We start from the raw sequence: 27450 nt of genomic DNA, 5'->3' as shown, positions 1-27450 counted from the left end.
GAAACCGATCTTCAAAAAATTTTAAGTAGAACAGTTTTTGAATTTTAGCTCAATATCGAGTTTTACATCTTTTCAAAATATGTAATTTACTAAAATTCAAATATGTTGCGTTTTGTTCAACCAATTTTAAATATTTTTCCATAAATCAAAAGCTGAATACAATACCATTCGATCATCTGAATACAGGTTTTGCGTCAGATTGATGAATTTCAAGATATTGGCGAGTTTTAGGGACGATCTCCTTAAATTTTAGCAAAATTTCCAACTTTTTTTGAAGAAATGTATTTTTTTAATGAGAAAACCCCTATTTTAAAATTCTTTCTCGACATTTATTTGACATATCATGTGTAGGCGAGTTACAGTAAAAATTTCAGCTCAATCGGAGCATTGATTACGGAGAATGAGATGTTTGAAGTGAGCGACTTTGCTTAAAAATAGAACAAAAATCGATTTCAAATCATCACCCTTGTATGAAAAGTCGAAAAAATTTCCGGACTACTGTGATTTTTTTCTTTTGCGTTTTTGAACTCAGGGCATGATTTTACACCAAAAATGATCATCAGCTTACCGAGTTCAAAAATGCTGTAAACTAGTGTTAGGGGGCATCCATTTAGTACGTCACGCTAAATTTGGGAATTTTCGACCCCCCCTCCCCCCTTCGTACGGGTTTTTCATATACCTTATGCATTGCTTGTCACACTTTCCAGAACCCCCCCTCCCCCCTCTGAGCGTGACGTACTTAATGGATGCCCCCTTATTAGTACTTTTGAACATTTTTTTTTTTTCATTTTTATAGAAAAATATATCCTCTACAGAGGTTTTCAGATCGTGCACCGCAAAGCTTTACCAAGTGCACCACGACAGTTCTCATGAATTGTGAACATGCTACACATCTGTTGAAAAACACCTAATAAATAAATTGATCAGCTAGTTGAACAACATATAGCTATGTGATATACATATTGTTTTTATCTGAAATATTAAATAATTCCACAGAGACGATGTGGTCTCATCTCTTCAAGGTTTCCTTTAGAGAAAAAGATACCAAATCGTCTCTGCCCAAAATAAGAATCTGGATAGTATTTCCGAGAATCTAAGAAGAGGTCTATTAATTATCTTTCCAGCCATTTACCAAACATAATGGGAGTTGGCGTTCTACTCCAGAAATTACTGTACATATGCGTGTTAGATAGTAACACGACCGCGGGGGTCCCTTCGCGTCGATTCAAGTTGTGATGCATTAGCATTGTTCTGACCAATTTCAAAATTGCTACAGTACCAACTGGGTTGGTAGTACATAATACTTGGTTGCATACACAGAAACAGTGAAATCGATTTCCGTGCATTCGTCCCATCAACAACGACAACGCTGAATAATGTCAATACCCTCCCGGATGATGATGATGATGATGGGCCGTATATTCTTGTTTTGCGACATTCGACACGATGTGGCAACATTACCATTTTTATTATTATGGTGTGTTCAGAGCTAGCAATTGACTGATGACGACCGTATCAAGTGCGTTTGCGTTGGTATTATTATGGCCTTGGGTGGTGTGTAGGAGAGCAGTACCGTACCTCTCTATCCTTCCAATCGCGCGTATTTGCGTTTGTGGATGGACGACGGTTCTTATCATGGAGTGTAATCGCAAACGGAACGTGTTCAAATTTAGCCAGCAAATGAAAAAGATTAATCCATCCAGTCAGTCAGTGGCGCTGTGTTTATTCCGAAGTAGGTGCCAATCCTTTCACATTGATGATGGAAAGGTTTTTTCGAGTGATTCAAACAACTTGAGGCAAATAGAACAGTTTTTATCTTACTAACACTAGGGAACGTTCAAAAATTACGTCCAACATTTGGGGGAGGGGGGGGGGTCTAGAAAAGTGTGACAGTACGTGTATTGGGTATAGGGAAATTGCCGGACAGAGGGGGGAGGGGGGGTCTAGAAATCCCGAAAAACGATGGACGTAATTTTTGAATCTTCCCCTAGATCAAATCGAGAAGAAACAGCGACGTCAAGGAAAGATTTATCAAGCACTAGTGATATTTTCATTCGTCAAAGCACACACACACACACGCTCAAGTCAGGCATTTCTTCGATTCAGAGATAAGTCAAATGATGGTCATTAGGAGCGTTCTTTCGAGTGTTTGTTGTTGCGGTGAATTGATAACCTTTCGGCTACGCAGATAAGCAAGGTAGATAAGAATGATTGCCTAGATTGGGTGGGGATGAATGACAAAAATAACACCACATTTTAGAGCCGCAACGCAGCACAACTGTGACGTGGAAATTTGTGGAAGTTTCTCCGACGACGACGCGAGAGATAAACATTGGGGACCGCAGGGAATGCTACGGAAGGCGGACAATTGTGTCAACTAGAAATAAGCAAAACATCATTTTTGGGAATAATGATGATCTCATCTTCTTCTTCTTCTTCTTTATGGCTCGACGTCACAACTAGGACTTGGCCTGCATCGCTTCAACTTAGTGTTCTTTGAGCACTTCCACAGTTATTAATTGAAGGGCTTTCTTTGCCTTCCATATGTATTTGTATATTGTGAGGCAAGCACAATGATACACTATGCCCAAGGAGCCGAGAAATTTTTCCCGACTGGAACGGGTATCGAACCCGCCGTCTCCGGATTGGCGATCCATAGCCTTGACCACTAGGCTAACTGGAGACCCTCATGCTTCATGCAAACAATTTTTGTGTTTAGAATAATGAGGAAAAATCATATTAACTAGTTCTTGTATCGACTTTTCGAACCCTCTAGCAGAGTCCCCATTTGAATTGGGTGTAATTCGGCATCAACGTTTCAAAGGATCCTTTTGAATAAGAGTATAGACAGACACACAATTTAGCAGTCTATGCATATCTATTGTCTCACTTATATTTTATTAGAGTTCGGCGGCGGCCCTACGCCCGCAAGGCATACCGCCGCAGTGACATTTGCAAGAAAAAACAAAAGACAATATGTTCCCGCCCAAAACAAAAGCACGTGGGTTTCGTGAAGTGACAGATGTTTTAGAATATATTTGTGAAGGACAGCAAGAGTGGCTCAGTAATATGAGTGTGCTTGCTGCCAAACCTCATGTGATAGAATAGAATACTTCTAGAGTAAGGGTTAGATGTCTTTCACAGTTATTTTCGCGGAAAGTGCTGAAGAAATTTTACAGTGAAAATACAGAAAAACAAACTGTTTTCGAAAATGCTACACAATTTGCTAGTAGATAACTTGAATAACCGTAAAGAAATTTTAGAAGATAACATTTCAGAGATTTCGTAAGGAGTTTCGATGTAAATCATTCATAAATTCAACGAAAGAATTGTACAGAACTTTCCCCGAAGGCGAGACATTGTTCTTTCAAGGACTTATCCACATAATGTTTGTGAATTACTGATATTCCAAACATCAAAAAAAGGGTTATACCATATTTTCTAGATTTTTCTACATTTGCAAACATATTCTAAAGGATTTTATCTCGTCCCGGTCGGGAAAATTTTCTCGACTCCCTGGGCATAGTGTAACATTGTACTTGCCTCACAATATATACAAATTCATGCAATGACAGGCAAAGAAAGCCCTTCAATTAATAGCTGTGGAAGTGCTCAAAGAACACTAAGTAGAAGTGAGGCAGGCCAAGTCCCAGTGAGGACGTAGAGCCATAAAGAAGAAGAAGAAGAAGCTAAATATACCCATATTGATTGGTTTTAGCATCTAAAACTACATATAGGGTGCCTGTACCAGTTATCGCACTACGTAAGGAAAACTATTTCTACAAAAATAATAAGAAGACCGACGAATGTCATCGATATGTCAAATGATAGATCAGTTGTCATACTTTACAGGAAAAATATAGAAACAGAGCCAAAACTACTTTAAGTATTTATTACGGCGTGTGCCAATGATAGGAACCCTGTATCAGTTATGGACACATTTTTTAATTTCGATTCCACTTCGCACTATTTACATGCATTCCTTACGAGGTTAGCCATAACTGGTACACTATGGCGAAATAGGGTGCAAAGAAGCCGAAAAGTTAAGGAAAATGAATTATTTTTATCATAATTTGAACAAATTGTGCAGTTTGAATGATTGCAACCATCTTTTGTGATCATGATCTGATGTTCACGATTTTTTTCTTGTAGATTTGTATCATTAAAGGTTGAAAATCAACTATGGCGAATTTGAGGTACTATAGCCATAACTGGTACACTGAGCCTAATACATAAAGTCACCGTATTTAATTTTGACCTGCCGTATAGGATTTTCTGGATATCAATTTTGGATGGTGTCCGGCACTCTTCCCCATATAAATTATAGTCAAACCACATGGTTTAAAAGACCTCGTAAAACAGGAGACATCTTGGATTTTATGACTACATTTTTTAATTCTAGTCATGTTTTCCATACAAAGTATGTCCATATTGTGAGGCTTCAAAACCCTATTAAAAAGGCGCTAACTTGAATGATGGGGCATCCTTGGATTTTAGAGCTCAAACCTGCATAAAGCAACCATCAATTTAGATTTCTGACCGCTAAATTAGACTTGATCAACATTTTCAGACTCCGAACAATTTCCTGAAAATAATATAGTACCATTATTAGATAGTTTTGGAGATTAAAAGTCAATATAATAGCCACCACATTGAATTTTTAACCGCCATATTAGATTCAAGAAAGCCACATTGGTTTCTCTGGCCACCATTTTTGGACTCAGAGTTTTTCGCATATCAAATGTACCTTGCACAGCTTTAAAGCTCAAAACTTCACAAAACAGCCCCCACCTTGGATTGCTGTCCGCCATCTTGGAATTTAGACCGATATACTGAATTTTGGTCACCATTTTTGAACTCCCAACATCTACCCAAACAAAATATACCCATATTGCATAGTTTTAGAATTAAAAGCTCATCAAAACAGTCGCGATCTTTATTTTTTCCGCCATTTTGGATTTTGGACCGCCATCTTGGATTTTTCTGGTCACTATTTTTGGACTCCGAACATCTTCCCGTACCAAATATACCCATGTTGCGTAGTTTTGGAGCTCAAATCTCCATTGAAAAGCCGCCATCTTATATTGCTGTCCGCCATCTCGGATTTTCTGGTCAACCATTTTTATACTCCGAGCGTCTTCCCCATATCAAATATAGGGTATATGGATCATTCCTTGGCCTAATTTGCAAACCGCCTTGACAATTTTGACCATAACTCATGAATTAATAGCACTAGAAATAATATGTTGACCCTATTCCGCACTCTAGGCAATGCATGTTTCACCAACTGGAAGTAAACTTACGTAAATATTCAAGAATTTACTTAACTAAGTTGAAAAGATTCGATGTGATGGTATGCAACGTTGGTCTATGGTACATACATTGGCCTATTAGTGGATACAACGTTGGCCTATTGCTTTCCATGCACTAGAACCACTTATTATCTCATTTTTTCAATATTTCTGCTGAGGTATTATCTCTGTTTGATCACCAATCATACATTCAAATTACATTTTCGGAGCCAAATTTTCAAAAAACTATAAATAAATCAATTAAACTTAAGTTCTTTCTTTTTTAGTAACGAAAACAATTCAACCCGATTATTGTGTTATATTTTTACAGTCACCGCACACAAAATCTATCTTTCTGTTCGTTCTTTCTGGTTCTTACGCAAGCAATGTTGTTGGCGTCACTTTATCGGTGTTTTTGACGTCACTTTACTGATGGGCCAAGATTTGGGTACATAGTGAAAAAAGTGTCCTCAATATTCGGCCCACATGTAATTTGTAAAATAGTTATTATTCGTTAAAAACAAACATACAAATTCAAAATAGCATCTTTGACCGTCGCATCAAATGTTCAGTTATTGAAAAGGCAATTCGAAATATTCCAGAATCATGCCATTTATGATCATGTGTATAGACTACCCACTAAGCCGAAGAATCATGGCGTCTACAAAAGCTAAACAAAGTGACATTTTCATACAATTTTAATACTCCAAAGTGCTAAAATTGAAACGAAATGTTACAGGTGTTTGGCGCAAAGTTTTTCCGATATCCAGTTCGGCGTGTTTGTTTGAGTTTTTGGATAACGTTAAGATAGGCCGAACGAGGGGACTATGCCAACGAAGCATCCCGATACCCTAGTCTTATTGCATAGTTTTAGAGCTCAAAACTCCATAAAACAGCTGCAATGCCTGCAATCTTGATTTTTTACGCCATGTTGGATTTTTGACCGCTATTTTAGCTTTTCTGGTCATCATTTTGGAACTTTAAATATCTTCCCCATATCAAATATACCCATATTGATAGTTTTGGAGCTCAAAAATCCATAAAACAGCCGCTATCTTGATGTTTATCCGCCATCTTTGATTTCGGACCGCCATTTTGGATTTTCTGGAAATCATTTTCATATTACGGTAAATATCGTCAACTATAAGCAAGATTACCCAATTTGGCGTGATTTGGTATGTCGCATGATTGGGTTTTGTGCAGTTCCACAATTTGGCTACCTCCGCCGGTGCGGGTCCGGATAACTTAAATCACCATGATAACTCCAGAACGCCTGGGCCAATTCGAGCCATTTTCAATAGGAAACAATGGGACAATATTGCGCGATAATTGAAACCAAGAGCGTTTAAATCGGTTGATATTTGCTCTCTAAAAGTGAGTTGATCTTTTTGTACAGATACACACATACACACGCGCACACACACACGTACATACACATACACATACACATACACACACATACATAATCTCAACTCGTCGAGCTGGGTCGATTGGTATATAATGTTTGGCCCATCTATCTGGGGGTTCTATAAAATTTCATTTTTGGAGTTATCATGTAGCCTTTCTGCACACCTTGATGTGCAAGAAAAGCAAAAAGTTCTGGAGAAATATCTGAAACAATTCATAGATGAGTTTCAGTAGAAATGGCTTTACAAGTTCTAATATCTATTCTAGGAGATATAGCATGAGATATTCATGCAGGAATACCACGAGAAAATACACGAAGAACTCCCGAGAAATCCATAGAAAAAATAATTGATTTCAGCACCATCCTGGAGAAATGAGAAGGAAAAACCTGAAAATTAGACGACGCAGAATATTGAATAATTTAGAGATGAAATTGTGAAAAAAGCGTTCTGCTGGGATTCGAAACCACGAGCCCGTATTCGCTAGACCTGCGCTTTAACCAACTAAGCCACAGAACAGCTAACGATTGTGCAGAATATAAATTCAAACTGACTCTGGCGCTGGGTATTACTATGTGTGTTCAAGATGCAAATGGTGCCCAATTCTGCTTCAAATGCGGAAAGTCAAAGTGTTACCAAAGGCAACTTAGCAACCATTGTCAATATCACCGCCAACATGGAAATCAAAAGTTCCTGCTGACATCGGGTTACTTACCGCATTCGATATTTGCGTTTTGAATGCACACAGTAATACATCCCTAGCGAAGTTGCTGGGAAAAGTCCTGCAGGAATATCAGACAAAAAAATCTGGAAGAATCCCAGCTTTCTAAAGGAATCACAAGAAAACTTGTGGAGGTACCACAGGAGAAATGTCAGCAAAAATTCTTAAAGACATATTTGAATTCTTGTAGAAACCCATGGAAGAATGCCTCGAGAAATTCCCGGAAGAATCCTAGCAGAAAGTTTGAATCGAAGCAAACATTTTTGAAGAAATCCCGGGAAGGTTTCCTATAGGAATTTTGAAGAAATCCCAAGAAGAATCCCGGCAGCAACTTCTGAAGGAAACCTACCGCATAAACCTCGGCATAAATTCCTGTAACAATCCCAGCAAGGGGACCGTTCATAAACCACGTAGATCAAACTTTGTTCTCCCCCTCTCGTAGACTATCTTTATTATTAAAAATAAGTTTGAATTCTCTTTGAGGCATCAAAACTCATGAACGGATGTACCGATCACCATGACTTTTACACGGTTCGATTCGTATTCGTGGTGGTTTATAAGTAGAAATAAAATTAACTAAAACGCAAGAAAATTTATTAAGTAATGAATTTTTATGAGCTGGGAAGAAAGTTAATGCGATCGAAATGAAACAAATCTAGAGTGCAGTGCAGCAATCGCCTCAATAGTTGTCAATCACCACATCATTCCTGAAGGCATCTCTGGAAAAAAGAAATAACTAATTTATATGTTACCATATTGGGACGCGATTCAGTTAAAGAAGTATATTTTGCCGACATACTAGGTCGTTTTCAAAAGCTACACGAGATCCAACAAACATTATTGCTGTACAAGAGTGGAACAAACCACTTTTAAGCAAACTTGAGCTGAAGAAACTGTTATTCAGCTAGTTCTGTTTCTTGGGATTTCTTTATTTCGTAATTTATATATGACACCAGAAGACATCACAGGAATTATTATCGATTCTAAAAGGCAATCTGAGTGAAATACTCTTCGATTTTCTTTGTTCATAAACGGCTGACAAAAAGGATCAAAAAGCTGACTAAATCGGAGGCTAACAAAATCGAGTTCCCACTGACTGTAATAATTTAGATAGATGAAGAACAAAATTCTCATAATAACCCTTTAGTAGTCACGCTGTTGAATTGTGTATAAAACGTTGAACAAAGCTCGCCTATTGTACACATCATTAGCTGACAGCACAACAACCCGAAAGTTAAAATCTAGTCTCTTTCGCGTACGCTACATGGCGACCATTTTCGAACTACATGGCGACCGTGTCTAAACTGCATGGCGGTTGTCAGACGGTAATATGCATCATGCAGATTGCAACTCTTATAGCTTCCAGCTCCAACTTTACTTATTTAGATTGCGATGCCTGTTTGTGAAATAATACTGTGTGTATATTTTCTCAATAAATTATTTTCCAGATTCTTGACTGAAACTGACATGCTTGATACGACCCAGATCGCGAAACAGTTCAAGTACCCTCCACAACACCAGATGACTTTGGCTTTAAAACATTCATCGGCTTCTGCCTCTACCTCTCCCCATCAAACTAGTGTGTGTTATAAATAACAACTCCGATCGGTTCGGTATCTATCCAATCGACCCACCACGCTACCACCGCTCCACATGATAAAAAGAACCAACCGTCCATTCGTCTGTCCGTCCCTGCCTACGTATCAACTGACGTCTACACTGGCTGGCGGTGCTACTGCTGCTGCTGCTGCTGCTGGAGGTTTTCCACCTGCCCTCAATGGTTCTATATGCTGGTTTCCATTGATTTTGACAAATGCGGCGCGGAAAATTTTCTGCCCGTCTTAGGCACCATGCCGTGGCGCTGCACAAGGCCAGCCGCATTGATGCAGTCAGGGAAAATTGGAAAAATTCTCATCAGCTTTCCCAACCTCAATCGCGAGTGTGTGTGGTGTGCGCAGTATAGGGCTTCAATTGAATGGGGGGAAAATAACTTCTCACTCTGGCCAAAGTTCTAAATTTAACCCACTCATCGTTCGTCAGATTGAAGAGAGTAGTGTGGTGGATCTATGGTTCTGTCGAAACCAACAACCGTACGAGAGAGAGAGAGAAAGAGAGAAGCGCTGCCAAAAGGTAAATATCCCTCTCCAACAGGCCGAGGCGATTTTTTTATTTTTCCCATCGTGGGCTTCTATCATAATACGCATTCCAAGACGAATGGGCACGGCAAATCGTGGGTTTGATTCGACTCTTTGGGATGTTTTGACGACGAATCATCACTGCATTGTTTGCTGGTATTCAGCAAATTTTGCTGATTTTTTTGTGCTGGTTTCATTCAGCAATACGAATTTACTGAGTATCAGCAATTATTTTTCAACTTGCTGAACCATCCAGCAATTTTGACAGTTGATCAGCAACGTTGTGCTGATATTCAGCAAAAATTTTGCTGAAATTCAGCAATTGATTTTGGTGATTTTTTTGTGCTGGAAGCATTTCAAAAAATTTGGTGTGTGAGCTTCACTTCTAATGTACTTCGTTTCTAATGCAGTAATTTCTTAAGGTATATTCAAAATCTTCTTTACAAACTTTCAAGATTTTTAATAGTTCTTTTACAAACATTTCACAGCATATTTAGCAATACAACCCAAGTAACATTTTAAGTTTTGTTCGGCTCTGTAAGAGGTTTTCATGGCCAATTTAATTAAACTTGCAATAAAACTGATTCATACATCAAAACCTCTTGATAACCTCTTTAAGAGCATCATCTGGCTAAGTGGACCACTCTCGGAGAGATTTTGCAAACCGTATTAAGAGTAGCAATAAAACTGTTTTAAAACCTAGCTAAAAAAATCCATACTCGAAAAGAGGTTATGATGATTGTTGTTGTTTTTCTTCAACAAAAACTATGACAGCTCAAGAAACAGAAAAGCTTCATCGATGGCTCGTAAAATTCAGGAAGAGATATTATTTGCAAGTAGAAAGCGATAGTTTCAAAGTAATAATTTAGTACCCGCATAGAAAAATACGATCAATACAATCGTTCATATTATAAGATATTTGTTCGTGGAATGATTACAACAAAAGTTATAATAGTTCAATGATTGGACGATTAAAGTTGAAAATTTGGCATTATTCAGTATGTTTCAAGTATCATACCACTTTTCATGATGATTCATCCAATGGAATATTAATAATTCTTAATAATACGGTTTTTGTACGCTCGGCAAATAACAATAGTTTTGGCGAGTTTTTTTTTTTCAACATTTAATCACTGCCACACTTTCAGAATGGGTTATTTGTGATTTTGTGTCATTATAAACGTTCGAAATCAGCACTTTTGAGTTCTAGCTTTTCGATCACTGTAGTAAGAAACAGTTACTTTTAGCGACTGCCGTGCACCAGCCGTTGACTAACAAGTTCATTCGCGAATTCTCATGAAAACTCACCTTCGTTGGCTTCCACAGCATGCGAGGGGATCAAAAGAAGATTGGTCGTTGATAGTGGAAGGTTCCTTGTTACTCTTAGGAATTATCCTACCGCAGCTTCTGTTATTTTAATCTCACCTACCCACTTCTCCAGGGGAAGAACTTTCACGCAGTTGAGCCACCCGCGAGCACTGATCCGATTTAAAGTAGTAAGTAAATACCGCGCGAGAAGCAGTAGAAGCAACCTCGGAAATCACACGGTTCGATTCCCAATTCAAGAAAATAAACACAAAAAACCTCAAAAGTAAATAATGATTCACGTAATCGTAGACAAATTTGACAGTGCCCGACAAATGCCCGCAGGGGTGTGCTTTTTTCTCAGTCGGTAAAACAGATGTGGTGAAATATTTCCGTTTTGTTTTTATTATTCGCTGTATCATAATGTTGATGATAAAGCGATCATAACATGTTTGATTCCACAAAATTTTTGTTCGAGAAAAATGGCATTTTTGAATGGTAACGATACTTAACAACCCATTCGGTCTATCATCGAAACACCCAAAATGATAACTGCTATCATGAATAAGATATGTCGTATCATCTATGTATCATCCAGTTTACGATAACACGTACGATCAGAAAATGATACACCGTTGAATTGGTGTATGATACCATTTTATTCGGGTAGTTATATTATATAAGCCTAGCAACCTTATGCGGATTCAATTTAACCGTGAATATTGGGGTTGCAGAAACATAAAATTAATGCGCTTCGAAAATGGTCAATATTATCTTGGAATGAAATAAATCAATTTGTTAATTTAGTAAAACTATCTCGAATTACAAGAAAACTCATCTAAGAGAGCTAATTTATGTGAGCATGCTATGGAAATGACGGCAAACTATCAATTCGCCGATAATTTGAGCAAAATTAACTATTTTCCAATCACGTATCTGATCCTTCAATATGGCGACGCCCATAATTCAAATTATAATTAGCGAAAATAAAACGAAACCAAGTTCACTTTTATGATTACCGTAATAAACCTAGCAGTTTCATAGTTTCTGCTTTTCCACCAACAGATGTCGCTACTAATCGAACGCCATCTGTTGAGAGTTTGAAGAGTTTTATTGTGGTAATAATGAATGCCAGAAGGATTACATATAGGAGAGTTTCGTTTACTCTTAAAATCTGGCTTTATGGATGTCTTCAAGTATACTATAAAACATTTCATCAATGGTTTTCATAAAAGTAGTCATGAACCTGTTAGTTTTAATAATTGCTGTAATGAAACCCTAATAAAAATCAATCAAAACCAATCAGCAATGGAATTGTTACTTGGGAACCCACAAGCATATCGTACTAGGTTTTCTCCTGTGTTATCTCATATAAGTACAGTAGTACTTGTCTTGTAATATTAGTAAGCAGTACTGTTAGTAAATTGCCTGTAACTTTGGCATTTTAATATTGCAAATATGAGTGCCCCAGCGAGAAGAGTCATGGGCGGATACGACAAAGAAATACAAAATTAAAATGTATTATCCTGTATTTGTGTTCAGTTGAAGCCTGATGTAGATTCTTAATGCTTATTCAAAAACTCCTCTAAAAATGTAGGAAAGAATACGTGATTGTTATACAAATATCAGAAACTCGTATATATTTATTACTCAAACTAATCTGCTTACGAGCCATACCAATATATTTGGGTTCTCACAGAGATGGAAATGATCTCATCGTTAAGAAATTCGCCTGAGAAAAATAACACACGGCTTATTCATGGTTCCATGACTACGTAACTACATGCGTGAGTACGACACAAAACGAAAAAAAAACTCGCGAGCTTGTAGTCGCGATGAATTATTGAAATGTTAACGAAAATCCTATGTAAATAAAACTGGAAATTACGATAGAATATCAACAATTTCGAATCAAAACGGACTGTACCGATTATTATGACCAAGGTAAGTAGAAGGGAGGTAGTCCAATATATCAAACTGCTATATCCGCCATATTGAAAATGAAATTGACAGCTGGCTGCTCTGTTTTGGTTGCCATGCCATGGACATCAACTATCTCCAGATATTGTCACATTTTCAAATGTTTCCAATAATGGTTTTTACGATATAGTAATAATCTTCCAAAAACTATAAAAATGCGCTTTGTTTGCTAAAATGTGTGCTACACTTCACAAGAAGCAGATTCGTTTAAAATGTGTACAGCAGGAACGTAATCGTCTATCCCACGTTCATCATGTTTTCAAACTACATTAATGCCTCTGCACGTCTCTGTGCAATGAATTCTGGTAGGTTTTCTTTCCGCTGACGTTCTACGGCATCGAGAACGAAATTTAAGCATTTCGAAGTAAAATGTTGCAATGCTAGGAAAGAAACTCTATAAAAACACCTTGATCCTGACCATTACAATGGACACTAATAAACTGCGGATAACACATGTGATCTTAAGACCTCAAGCACTCTTTCAGAAGAATGTCTTCAGAGACTTGTTTATGAATTTGCTCGGAATCTATTCACTCCGAAACTCTTCTGATGATTTCTCTCGAAATACTGTCCAAGATTTTCCCATAAATTCCTACAATGATTTCTTCCGTAATTTCTTCTTTAAAAATTTTCGCACAGCACAGAACTCTTACCGCGAGTTTTTTTTTTTTTATCAAAAGTATTTTTTCGTTTAACGGATTTTTTTTTTGATTTCGCCAGCAGTTTCCGGAGGTTTGTATTTTGTTTAGATTTCCTTTCCAAAATTTTCGGGTGTTACTTTCGGAATATCTGACCGTTTCTCCTAAAATGTGTACCAGAGTTCCTCCCTGGGTTTCTGCAGGAGTTGTTCACGGGGCATTACAGGGATGTCTCCAGGGGTTTCTACCTGAGTTTTTTCTGATATTTTTTCATAGTTTCCCTATGGATTGCCTTCAAAAATCCTTTCAAAATTTTGGCGGTAATCCAGAATTTATCTTGGATTTCTTCGAGGCCGCCGTTCCTCATGGGAATCCTCTTAGGTGTTTTCATAGTTATTATTTGAATTTACGTAATAGTATAACCCCGACATTTATTCCTAGATGTCTCAGTTTTTCTTAGGGTTTATTCCGAAATTTCTCTTTCGCCTGAATTCCTTCCGATATTTCTCCGAAATTTCTTGAAGAATTTCGTGGGTTAACCTTGAAGGGAATCCGAAAAAAAATCCTGTAAAAATCTTTGCATGAACTTCGGTTGTAATTATCGCAGAAATCCCAAAAAGAGCACCCAAAAATGTCAAGACAAATTCCTCAAGGGATCCCGTGATGAACTGTTTGAGTAATCTCGCGAAAGTCTCTATAAAATAATGCCTAGAAAATAAAAAAAAATGCCAGAAATCGTGGGAAGATTCCCTTCAGAAATCCCAAAAAGAACTCTGAAAGAAACTTCGAAAGTCCGAGACAATTCATAAAAAACTCGGCAAGCCTTGTTGGATAAATGTACTACTCGTGCTGTAAAAATCTTCACTCTGCACTTTGTTGCATATATGTACTACTATTATAACACCCTTATTTGGATAAATACGTTTGATAGTATTTTATTTGAACTATGTGCTGTGAAATTTTGACACGAATTGGTTCAATTTTCTCAAAGTTATTGAGATTTTTCAGAATCGTCTAAAAGATTTCTGAAGGACTGAAAACAAACCATCAGTCGTTAAAAAATAGTGCAATGCAAAATTGACATTACTTGTAGCTAAAACATAGTCGTTTGTTCAGATGTAGTTTCGGAAAAAATATGCTAGAAGAAAACTGTTTTCGATTTCGAGAAAATATGGGGGGAACAAGTCTCCCCAGGGATCAAGTCTCCTCAGTCTCCCCTAATGTAATTATAGTTTCAATTCACAGGCTTTATGAGCTCAAACGCTTGGCTCAAACGTCGGTATGTTGCCTTCACACAGAAAAAAACTATATTAAAATAAAAAATATTTGAAGTAAATTCTATTAAATTGTGAATTTGCTCAGGCCACAAAAATAAAACTGTTTGGAGCAAATCCAACGTCACATTTGAATCAAATGCAATCCATATTTGAAACAGAAATGCATCTTTTGACAGATTATGTTAGAAATAAATGTAAATATTTTTGTTTTTTTTTTGTCGCAGGGTATTGTCGCAATAAATGTGTAATTGAGTTAGTTTTAAAAAATAAAATTTAAGTTTTAAACATTTTATCAGTTTACCGAATAAACATGAATATTTTAGTTTCTAACGAACGAAATTTTTCTCCGTGATTCATAATCAGCTGAAATTCTCTTCCGTGGTATTCAATTCTGAAAAATAAATCGATAAAAAAACTATAATCCCAATCCAAGAAATTTTCGAGATGATCTGAAGCACAATCTGCCTAGTTTCCCATAGATTTTTAATAATACAAAGATAAAAATAAGAAAAACATATGCATTGAATTTTATTTGCATCACTCGATGTAGGATTTGTTGGAGAAAATGCAACGGTCGTCCGGTATTCGACCTGATTGCCGAACCCCCTAGTGTCGACCTAATTGCCGACACCCCTGTTGTGCATGTTTTTGACAGTCCGTTTTGTGCACGTTACCAAGACAATGACAGTGAATCAACAATGTATGTATGTTTACCATTTTATGTTGGAATAAATGTTTATCGCTTGACGACGGAACACTTGCGTTTTTCCTCCCGCGGTATTTTTCGAGTTTCCCGGTAGTGTTTTCGCGTTTCCACGCATTATCCGCTGCGTACCTGTCCGCTTCGTCTAACAGGTAATGTGCCCAGTAAGAGTTGCGCGAAAAACGGTTTGATCGGAACGGAAAAAGCGGAAAAAGTGTCGGTCGTTTGTGTGGCGCTTGTGAATTTTCTGAACAGCCAGCAGCGATGGAGGCGCTGAGCAAGTTTGTCCAGTTGAACAACCGCAACTGGCAAACATGGAAGTTCAGAATGGAGATGCTGTTAACAAGGGAAGAACTGTGGTATGTGATTGATACCCCGAAGCAAGAAGCTGTGAACCCCGGCCAGTGGGAAAAAGATGACAAAAAGGCCCGCGCTTCGATGGGGTTGTGTATAGAAGAAAACCAGTATGGGTTGATTCGTGCGGCAGCTAGTGCGAAGGACTTTTGGAACAATCTAAAGCAGTACCACGAAAAAGTGACGGTTACTTCCCGGGTCTCGTTGTTGAAGCGGTTGTGTAGTGTGAATCTTCTGGAAGATGGTGACCTTGAGTGCCATTTGTTTGAAGTGGAAGAACTGTTTGACAGACTGACGCAGGCCGGACAGAAGCTAGATGATTCCCTGAAGGTGGCAATGATTTTGCGGAGCCTCCCGGATTCGTACTCGGGACTGGTTACTGCTCTCGAAAGCAGGCCGGATGCGGATCTCACGGTCGTGTTGGTGAAATCAAAGCTTCTCGACGAGTTCGAACGTCGGAAGGAGCGATCAGTGAATAGTGAACATTCCGGTGAACTGAAAGCGCTGAAAAGTTTCAGCATTCGTGATTCTCCCAGGAGGAGATGTTTCTATTGCAAAATGAAGGGTCATCTGAAGCGAGATTGTCCGGTGTTGCAAAGAAAGTGCGAACAAGAGTGTGAGAAGAAGCAGAAGAGCGAGTCGACGACCGCGAAGCAAGCCGCAGTGAAGGACAGAAGTGCCGTTTTGTTTCTGGCGAATGGTGTCCGGTCGAGCGGATGGATTGTGGACAGCGGTGCAAGTGCTCACATGTGTAACGACAAGCGATGCTTTGAGACTATTGATGACAGAGATACCAGTGAAGTGATTCTGGCGGATGGGAAATCGGTGAAGACAGCTGGATGCGGAACCGTGAAGCTAACTGGCGTGAACGGGTGCGGAGGCGCGGTTGATGTGACCCTGCAGAAGGTGTTGTACGTCCCGTCGCTGAAGAGTGGGCTGATTTCCGTGAAAGTGCTGACGTCGAAGGGTTTCCATGTGGTGTTCCGGAAGAATGATTGTGATATTGTGAATGCAGCCGGTGAAGTGGCTGTGAAGGGAGATCGCCGAGGTAGTTTGTACCAACTGAGGACGGCCGAGCATGCGCTGAAAGTAGTTGGAAGGAGCAACGGAAACCGTCGGCGACGCCGGAAATTTGTGCATCGAGCCTCGATAGATGTGTGTGAAACCTGAGAAGAAGCTAGCCGCCAGGAGGAGGTGGCTGTACAGCGGAAAGAATCGCCTGTGACTGTTAGTGATCCGGATGACGACGATGAAGAGTTCTTTGACGCACGGTGTTAGTGTGCGGAGGATCCAGCTCCGGTTGAGGAGGAGTCGTAGGAAGTGTCAAGTGTTTCCGGAATTGCGATGTAGGATGTGCAGTAGTCGGTACGGTGAAGAAGAGAAAAGTAGTTATACTTTGCCAAGGACAAACATCACCGTGACTAGCCCGTCCGGAGTAGTGAAGCGACTTTGTTTTGGAGGATAGTTGGGGTTCTGCGGGGTTCTGCAAAGGTAAGGCCAACCGTTGAGGAGGAGTGTTGGAGAAAATGCAACGGTCGTCCGGTATTCGACCTGATTGCCGAACCCCCTAGTGTCGACCTAATTGCCGACACCCCTGTTGTGCATGTTTTTGACAGTCCGTTTTGTGCACGTTACCAAGACAATGACAGTGAATCAACAATGTATGTATGTTTACCATTTTATGTTGGAATAAATGTTTATCGCTTGACGACGGAAGACTTGCGTTTTTCCTCCCGCGGTATTTTTCGAGTTTCCCGGTAGTGTTTTCGCGTTTCCACGCATTATCCGCTGCGTACCTGTCCGCTTCGTCTAACAGGATTCATATTACATGTCTATGATTTTAATTATTGTATGTATGATTCTAGATATCATTAACAAACATGGTAATTAAACATCCCAACTAGAAAAATATATCAAGTTTATAACTCATTGTGTTATGATAATATGATTTTTTTTCTATAACTTATATTGTTATAAACTAGATGCAGGATGATGTTAAAATAACTGAAACTGTTCAGTTGACAGCCTATACTCGTAGCCTTCGGACGCGTTTACCGGTCTCCCGTGCGTGGTGTTCGGAAAAACACATTGGTAGTTGATTTTAGCGTTGTTCCAGGACGACCCGATGTTCGAAAAGTCGAACAGTTTCTGGAAAACGAAATAAAATTAAATCTTTCGGACGTTAAAAGTCTCCAGTTGCACAACACGCGTAACTGTGTGTACCTTGAGATGGTAAGTAATGATATTGCGCTGCGCTACGAGAAAGCGCACAATATCAAACGAGTCTTTGTTTGGAAAGACAAACCATTCAAAATACCGGTATATGTGGACAGCGAAGCAGTGACTGTCCGAGTGCATGACCTTCCCCCTTCCGTACCTCATACTACGGTAGCGGAGTTTATGAAGAAGTACGGTGATGTGTTCTCTATTCAAACTGAACGCTGGAAACACTACTTTGCTGGTATACCCAACGGGGTTCGTGTGCTGCAGATGCGAATCAAGCACCCAATCCCATCGTATCTTTCAATAACAAATGAGATCTGCTATGTGGAGCACCTAAACCAGGTCCAGGGTGGCCACTCAGAGCGGCAAATAAAATTCCCGAGTTTTTCCCGATTTTCCCGATAGCTTTTTGAATTTTTCCCGATTCTAAAATAGAATAATTCACAGTGAAAATTAAGCGTTATTTACTAAGAAAAATTTAAGAGAATCAATATTGAATATTTTCAAATCTTTGGAATTAACATAGTATTCATATGAACTTGAAAATAAGTTATGTTTTATTTGTCTCGTATCCAATGATGGGCATTGAAGTCACGATATCTTCATTAAAGATTCCCTAAATTCATAGATGACCAACTAGTACAAATTATGCAGTTGTTTAAGCAAATAAAAAAAGGATAATCCTTGGAGGTCGAAATTCTCAGAGAATACACTATGAATATTTGATTTACGAACTTATTATTTGTGGATTTCTTTGTAATATTCCAAAAATCTCTTCTAAAAATATATTGGTAAGCTCGTTTGGGAAACTAATAGGCAATAACAGAATGCCCAGAAAAAAAACATTCCGGATGAACTTCTGGTGAAATATCTGGATAGATTACTCGTGAAAGAATTTTGGAAACGATTTCTAGGGAAATCCTCAGTGTAGTATTTTTTATGGTGATTTTCAAGATATTTTGATAGAAAACCAGTGGCGAACTTTATGGTAGCGTAAATGGCTACTGCAGGAAGTCAGGCAAGTTACTTAGGCTGAAATCGTAAATTCTAGGAGAAATTTGAGAGATCAAAGAAATCTTAGATTTTGTCTGATAATCGTCTAGCATTCAGTTATTTCATCAGCGATTGCAATATGAAGTACTCAGAGATTATTTTTTCGGATCACATTTTCAGATATGACAGGAATTTCTCCAGGAATTCCTGAAAGATTAGTTTTTGAGAAATTATTTCCTTCAAAATGTAGAGGCAGATTCATTATTTGGGAATTATTTATTTCCATTAATCTTACAACTATATTGCTCCAGATGCTTCTGAATACTCACGGTAACTCTCGCGAGAATTCCAATTGGTAGTTTAACTAGAAACTATGAATACTCGAAATTCTCGAGAATTTGCTGAACCAGGGAATTATGCTAAAGCTTCACCAAAAAGGGATTTTGCCGATAACTTACTCCGGTTTCCTCCGAACATTTTTATTCACAAGTTCAACAAATGAGTACATCCAAGAACTTCATGAAAAACAACAGAAATCTTTCGAATAAAATATTAGAAATATTTTTATGAACTACAATAGGCGTGCTTTGCGGAATTCCATCAGATACTAAAAATCCCTTTTAAATATTCTTTCAATTGTTTTTCACTGACCATTTTTAAATTGTAAGAATGTTTTCACCAGAATTACTAATCCAGAATTTCATCATTTTTAATTGTAATTTATTCTTGGGGAAATTCATTCATTGATTCAAAATTTTATCAGCATCCTATCCAAATTTTCCAGACTTTTCGCTCAAAGGACAAAGGCTACATCAAGTATTCTCCTAGAGATTGTACAAGGATATTTTTTTAAAAAGAGGTAATAATTTTTGTTATGTTTTAGAAAACTTTTATAGGACGCTTGATGTTTTCAGGACCATGTACATCCTGAGATACAAGTGACATATGAATCTATAAATATTTGAATGTGTCTCAACCAGTCTTTCCACCAGAATGTTCTTTAGAATATCTTTGAAAATGTTCAAATTGTGATGTTAGGCAACATCACTGTGATTAACTTTATAATAATTTCCAAGAATGGTTTTTACGCCAGTTCACCTACTATGTTATATGGTTCAACAGCTGTTGACTGCTTTTCCCACAGATTCTCGTACTTATGCTTCTGGAGACTGAACAAATTTTACAATTTTGGAAATTCCCGGTGGCTAGCAACAATTCCCGAGGTTTTCCCGACTTTTTCCCGGTGGTTTCGAATTCCCGAGCTTTTCCCGGTTTTCCCGAAATTCCCGACTGGGTGGCCACCCTGCAGGTCAGAACCTGTAGGCGATGCTCCAAACCAGTACATCCAAAGCAGAGATGTTTGGATGTGAGCGCACCCGAAACCCAAACAACAACTACAGCACCAGCAGCAGCAGCAGTAAGTGCCCCATCAAGCGAACCGATATTCACCGAAGCTGATTTTCCACCGATGTGCAGTCAATCCAGCGAATCTTCCCCTGATGTAAGTGATTCTTTCATCGAGATTGTAGCAAGAAGCAGACGTAGGGGATTCTGGGGTAATACGCACCAGTTAAGGAAGATGCGTCCAAATGCATATAAAAGGGCAATAATTTATTGTTTTAATGCATGCATTCTTTGCAAATACTATCATTCTAAGCAATATCGAACAAAATTTCAGCCTTCATATAGTTCAGCTTTTGAAAATAACGTTTTTTGTAAAGACCAACATTACGGCTTCGTATGATTATGCGGGGCAGTATGCACCCATGCTCGGGGTAAAATGCACTACAACATTGGGGCAGGATGCACTCAAACAAAGGGGCAAGACGCACCACAACATTGGGGCAAGATGCACTGTCGAGTTTATAAATATTTTTCCTTCTCAAAGAAAGTGCATGTTTTCTATGGTTTTAAGACGATTAATAGCTCAATTTCATTTGCGATTACTGACAGAGTACTCATAGATATTATTACTGCTTGTTTTCTATAGGTGCGTTTTGCCCCAACACATGGAGTGCATATTGCCCCAATCAAGAGTAAAAAATAAAATTGTTTAAAATATATAATCCACGTACATTACTGTTTAAGTTATTCTTCCTACGCTTAGTATTGCCCTCAATCAGCTAAATAAACACAACAGCTCAAGATATTTGGTCAGTTTTCACCATCAAATCGTTCGATAAACGATCGGGAAAATTACATCAGAAACCTGCTTTTTGATGTTATTATTTTTTCTCACTAATTACGTAACGCAGATACGTAAAATTTTTCAGGTGCTCATTTAAAGGGACGCTCTATTTGACTTACAAGGTTTCAAAGCCCCAAAATCGATAATTCCTGAAAAATCAAGGGGGTGCGTTTTGCCTCGACGGTGCATATTACCCCAGATGCCCCTACACTTGCCGAACAAGAGACCAAAACGACTACCATTTCAACGAACCAAACCGAACAGCAGAGCACGAATGAAGACGACGACGATGACGACGGGAACGACAGTTCAACTTCACCATACGAGACCTACGATGGCACCAACAAGCGGCGGCTGTCAACGAAGCGTAGGAAAGATAAAAAAAAGTTGTGTGCAACTCAGGAATCACAGAATGGCTGTGATTCGAACTTGTCTACTGAAATGTGTAAATAGTAAATTCGGCCCCGTTAAGTTTTTTTGGCGCATGGGCCTACCAAATAAAGAGATTTAAAAAAAAACTAAAACTGTAACAAAAAATACAACGGTCTAATCAAAATAATAACCTATTTCGTTATTGTATTTCTTACGAATAATCAGACTTTGGCGACGAAATTGAATTCGCCATATTATGGTGCTAACCTAACATTTATGACACATTTTCGCATTCTTTCCCCGATTCAGGCGAAAACATAAACAGCTGGTAGCCGAGAACAATAAGGATGAACGTAAACATCGGGCCCATATAGCCGAGGCGGTAAACGCACGGGTATTCAGCATGACCATGCTGAGGGTGACGGGTTCGATTCCCGGTCGGTCCAGGATCTTTTCGTAAAGGAAATTTCCTTGACTTCCTTGGGCATAGAGTATCTTCGTGCCTGCCACACGATATGCGCATGCAAAATGGTCATTGGCAGAGGAAGCTCTCAGTTAATAACTGTGGAAGTGCTCATAGAACACTAAGCTGAGAAGCAGGCTTTGTCCCAATGAGGACGTTACGCCAAGAAGAGAGAGAGAGAGAGAGTAAACATCGGTGAACCAGATTGTTTTGTGGTGTAAACATGACCAGCTGGTGGACCGAGAACAAATGACCTTAATAGTAAACATTGAGACGGCCGGCGAAAACTGTCACATTATCGGGCGAGTTTCAAAAACCCTGAGACTGAGAGTGACAGCGAAATCGAAAGCGAAACATGAGTACGACGAAGTTTATTGCATCGAAGTCTAAGTCGAAAAAAAATCGCAATATAATCATAACAAAATTATAACACAATATGATACAAATTTTAGCTCCAAGAAAATTAGTTTCTATCATATTTTGATACAATTGTGTAAAATGATGTTCTGAATGTCAAAGAATCAGAACTAAATTATTTCAGTATTTGAGTTATTGAACAACATTCATAACATAATATGATACAATTGAGTTATAATATTTTTAAACACCAATTATGTTAAACATGATTATATCACAATGAGTTATAAATATCATGGTTTGTTATAATTATGTTATATTTTTGTTAGAATCTTCTAGTCGGGCAGTGATTGTGTCGAATGTTTAATTTAAAGTAAAAGTAAGTAATATTATGTAGTTATCAAACAATTCTTAAACCACAACATAAACACAAATCACCCCTAACCTGTGTTGCAAAGCGGTGATGTAAACAAAACAAAGCCGTAATATTAGTTGTTTGTATTTTAAGGACAGACTTGTTAGAAACCCAAAATGGCCACAATGGCCGACTTTGGCACCTACTCACGATCTCGAGCGCACAAATCTCTTCATAAACAAACCCAGCGCACCTGAGTTTCTTATTTTAAGCTTATTACAAGTGAGCAAGAACATAATAATAAAATGCACTTTTGTTTGAAGATTTGTGCTTCTGAAGTTTTGATGCGATGTTTGAGCGGGATTTCAAGACGTTTGTCCTTAAACACTTCATATACTGTTTCTAGAATAATTGAAAACAGTACCGCCAAACGTTGTGCCGCTTTCGCATGGAACGCTCTCTATATTAAATGCTATTGGATGGAAGAAGAATGGAGCAAAAAAAGACGTAGACTGAAAAATGCACACGCACTCACAAACGTCGTCATCACACTGACTGACTGACTGACTGTAGAGACACACGGCAGACATTGGACGATCGTGTTCACCCTAGGTACTAGATAGGAGACGACGACGACGGAAAATAAGCAACGACCTACCTTTCCTGAGTCCTTTTGCAGCTGCGTGTCTGGTTTGTTCCTTCGATTGATGCACTTCCGGTGTTCGCACGGCATCATGTCTCGGTCTAGGATGATCCAATTTTCCCCATTTTTTCACCAAAATCCAAGCGGAAATAGGTACCTGTTTGCCCTTCAGCACAACTCGGGGGGGATCAAAACAGGATCAACCCTTCTTGGTCACACAACACACCTAGAACACTGGCCGATCTTCTTCCGCTCCTCACTTCCGGCGCCAGCTATTTGCTTCGATTTAAATCGCACTTTCGGTTTTCCACGGCCCACTACCGATCTAGTACCACTTCTACACCACCCTATTGCTGCCTTTGTTGCATGTGCTGCTGGAAACTTGCCAATGATAACAGGAGAAGGCAGCAGATTCACAGAACCATTCACTAGAAAATCACAAAACACTGTCACTATCACCGGAGAACCTAGGGGGGAAATTGATTTTTCAGAGAAATCCTGCATCGTCGAGGTTCAAATTTATACTGTTCGCCATTCCACAACTGCAAGTTAATTTCTTTCATTTTTTGTCTCTGTAGTGGTACACCGAGGCGCTGGTATTGGTGAGCTGTCAAAAGGGACGGCTGACAGATCGACGGCTCGTGTGTTGGTTTGTTTACGCCGTTAATTATCAATTTGTTGGCACTAAGCAGCATTTTTCTGTATTCCAAACAATTTTTCCATAAATTGGAACAAATGATTATACCAACAATACATTGCAAATAGCGTTTCTTGATCCACTTCAAGCAAATCAGCCCAAAATTATTAGCTGCTCAATCAAAACAGCTGATCGCTAATTGATGCCGCAATGGCGTATCAGCTAATGACAGCTGGTTGTCATTGCAAGTTTGGCAGCTGTCATGCAAGCGACCGAGGGGACTGCATGAGTTGTTTCAGCAAAAGTTGACCCTTTGTTTCCCGGTGATGGTTAGGAAGAAATTAATCGTTGTACAGTTTTAAATTACAATTATCTTTTTTAGGTTTTGCAACTGGGCGATCGTATATGGTTAGTTAGATCAAATTGGCATTGATGCACACAATAAATTAAAATGAACAGTGTCTTCGACAACGTTTTTGTAAGTTTACCTTCCTCCATGCCACGATTCTAGGGAAGAGGGGGGTTTGTGAAAGTGTGACAAACCATATGTATTAGGAATATGAAAACCCCGAAAAAAGGAGAGAGGGGAGTCGAAATTTTTAAATTTTAGCGTGATATTAATGGATGCTAATGATTATCATAAAACTTTTTCAGCAAGCAGGGGTTATTGTGCGCGGATTTGCAAACTGAAAACGACGAATTGGGATCGTCATTGCTGAAATCGTTGTTCGATTGAAGAGCCAGACAGTTGCCAAACTGACACAACGTTCTGACAAATTTAACGTAGGAGCAACACGTGCGAGAAATTTTCTCTCTCGGTCGGTGTCGTTTGTTTTGATCCAGTCTGACATTTCTTTTATACTGCTTATGCTGCCAGCTGATGGATGAGCGATGTCTTTTTGGAAGAACTTACGGAGATGAAAAGTTTTCGTTGTAAGAATTTTTGGGAAATTTATATTTAATAGTTCAGCATTAATATTTTTGATGAGTGTTTCATAGAAAATCAGTCTACAACTTTTGAAGTTGAAGATGGTGAACAAATAAATAAATAAATAAATTTTCACTATAACATTTAATCTTTTCTAAAAGTCGTTTAAAATAATAAGCGCATTAACTTAGAAGAATATCATATTGTCGGGCCGCCACCAAACCGGACGTCGCACAATCAAGCCACAACGCGACCCAACTCGCGACGTTTTTGAAACATGGCAAAAGTAGTGCGCATCCTTCCCATTGGCGTCAGCGCACTATATGCGAAACAGTTGCGCCAATTGTGGATCAAGAATATGGCAATTTTTGATTAAATGTCTGTCTTGATTCCAACCGGATAGACAATACTAGAACACATGTAAACGCCCCTTGAAATTGAACGGCAATTCCCGAACAGTCCAAGCAAATTCCCTAGGAATTCATGTTCGAAGTAAACCCACAATAATAAATGATATATGTAAATATGTGTATCATGTTTGCCTAATTTTACACCTATCCGTACAAACTATATGAATTTGTCTTTATCTCTAAATACATTAGGTCCACTCTTTTAACCCTTTTAGTTGTAGGCATTAACATCTAAAAAGACTCTAACACCGAATCAACAAAATAAGAAAAAAAAGTTTCCCTTGTAGATTATACGACCTTCACTTGCAGAAGTTCTTGGAGGATCTAGAGCATCTTTGGAAACAAGTCCTTTACAGAACTATGTTTTATGAAATGTTGCTCCGCATCAGTGATGTAACGACAACTCTTATTCTTATGGCCTTTAATTGCGGACGTTCTATAATATCTTGGAAATTTGTTCTCTTCAGCACAATGCTCCATGAACCTGTAGGGTAGGCGCTGCCCATAAACTACGTAGACTCGCTTTCGCCTATCTCAGATCCCCCTCCCCCCTGGTAGGTTTTTTTCTCATACAAAATTTTCTAAATTTGTATGGAGTCTCCAGTTAGCCTAATGGTTAAGGCTATGGATCGCCAATCCGAAGACGGCGGGTTCGATTCCCGTTCGGTCGGGAAAATTTTCTCGACTCCCTGGGCATAGTATACCATTGTACTTGCCTCACATAAACAATTTTATGCAATGGCAGGCAAAGAAAGCCCTTCAATTAATAACTGTGGAAGTGCTCAAAGAACACTAAGTTGAAGCGAGGCAGGCCAAGTCCCAGTTGGGACGTAGATCCATAAAGAAGAAGAAGAAGATAGAGCGTAGACTGACCGAACAGCCCCCCCTTCAAATACGAGTCTACGTAGTTTATGGGCAGGCCCATATTGCACCGTATGCGTAAAGTATCAACAATCCATCGTTTACGCTTTTAGATCTTATGTCATTTTGTGGTCGAGGTTCTTGGCTCGGTTCTTAGAGGATATACAACATCGGTAGAAATTCGTTCTTTACCAAACAATGCTCCATGGATCAATAAGATGTCGCATTCTATTACTAATATAACAACAATTAATTGATTGTACGTGTACATCTTGAGGCTTTTACTCACGGACATTCTTGGATGACTGACTGGGCGAAGAACATCTTTAAACATTAGTTCTCTACAGAAGCATATGACATCACTTTTCATTGAAAAGCTTGTTTAAATTTGGAATTAGTAGCGTGACGTTACAACGTTGTAATTAGTAATTGCCATTTTGAGCAAACTTTTCCAATGAAAACTAAATGTTTCACAGATCATATTTACTGCGAATTTTACAAGGAATCTGAATATTATTTTTGCATTACATACAACCGTAAAGTACATGGTAAAGTATTTATGAGTTATGGTGAAAAATCTGAATAAAAAGGCGTCAAAACGTTGTAACGTCACGGTAGAATGTGTCTGTGGGATGTTGCACCGTATCATTTATGTAACAACAACCTATCGATTGTGCTTGTAGATCTTGAGGCATATATTTGAGAAAGTTTATGGAGGACTTTCAACGTTTTGGGACAGTCAAAATATTTCAAAAATAAACTAATGTATTCATGAGATGTCGGCTAATGATTTCTTCAGGGGTTTCTCTATTTTTCTTAAGACTTCTTGAAGGGATTCCTTCACAGTTTCAACAATATGCATCTGAAAGTTTTTATTGGAAGAATCTTTCAAATATAACTTAAAAAAAATCTTTAGGTTTCAGGAGTTCTATGAAAATTTCACTAGCAGATGGTCGCAAATTCCACCAAGAGCTCCTAAAAAGTTCATCCATACATTCCCGAGAATATTTCCAGGAGATCCTCGGAAATTCCTCCAGAAGTTCATCGGGAATTTCTCAAGAAGTTTCTTGGAAATTCTTCCAGGAGTCCCATGGGAAATGATCAAGGAGTTTCTCGGAAATTTCTTCAGGAACTACTTGGGAATTTCTCCAGGAGTTCCTCGAGAATTCCTTCAGCAGTTCCTTGGCAATTTCTCTACGAGTACCTCGGG

General features: G+C 38.6%; 1 protein-coding gene across 1 annotated transcript in view; it reads right to left on the bottom strand.

Moving 5' to 3' along the window:
• LOC134284116 (TATA-binding protein-associated factor 172) overlaps positions 1 to 24076 on the bottom strand; it is an 80149-nt gene extending 56073 nt beyond the window's left edge. Inside the window, exon 1 of the mRNA XM_062842421.1 lies at positions 23420 to 24076. The gene's annotated coding sequence lies outside the window, so the exon portion shown is untranslated. The remainder of the gene's footprint in view (positions 1 to 23419) is intronic.
• Positions 24077 to 27450: the final 3374 nt, after the last annotated feature.

Source organism: Aedes albopictus, chromosome 3, assembly GCF_035046485.1.
Source record: "Aedes albopictus strain Foshan chromosome 3, AalbF5, whole genome shotgun sequence".
NCBI lineage: Eukaryota > Metazoa > Arthropoda > Insecta > Diptera > Culicidae > Aedes > Aedes albopictus.
This window is presented reverse-complemented; position numbering and strand designations above follow the sequence as displayed.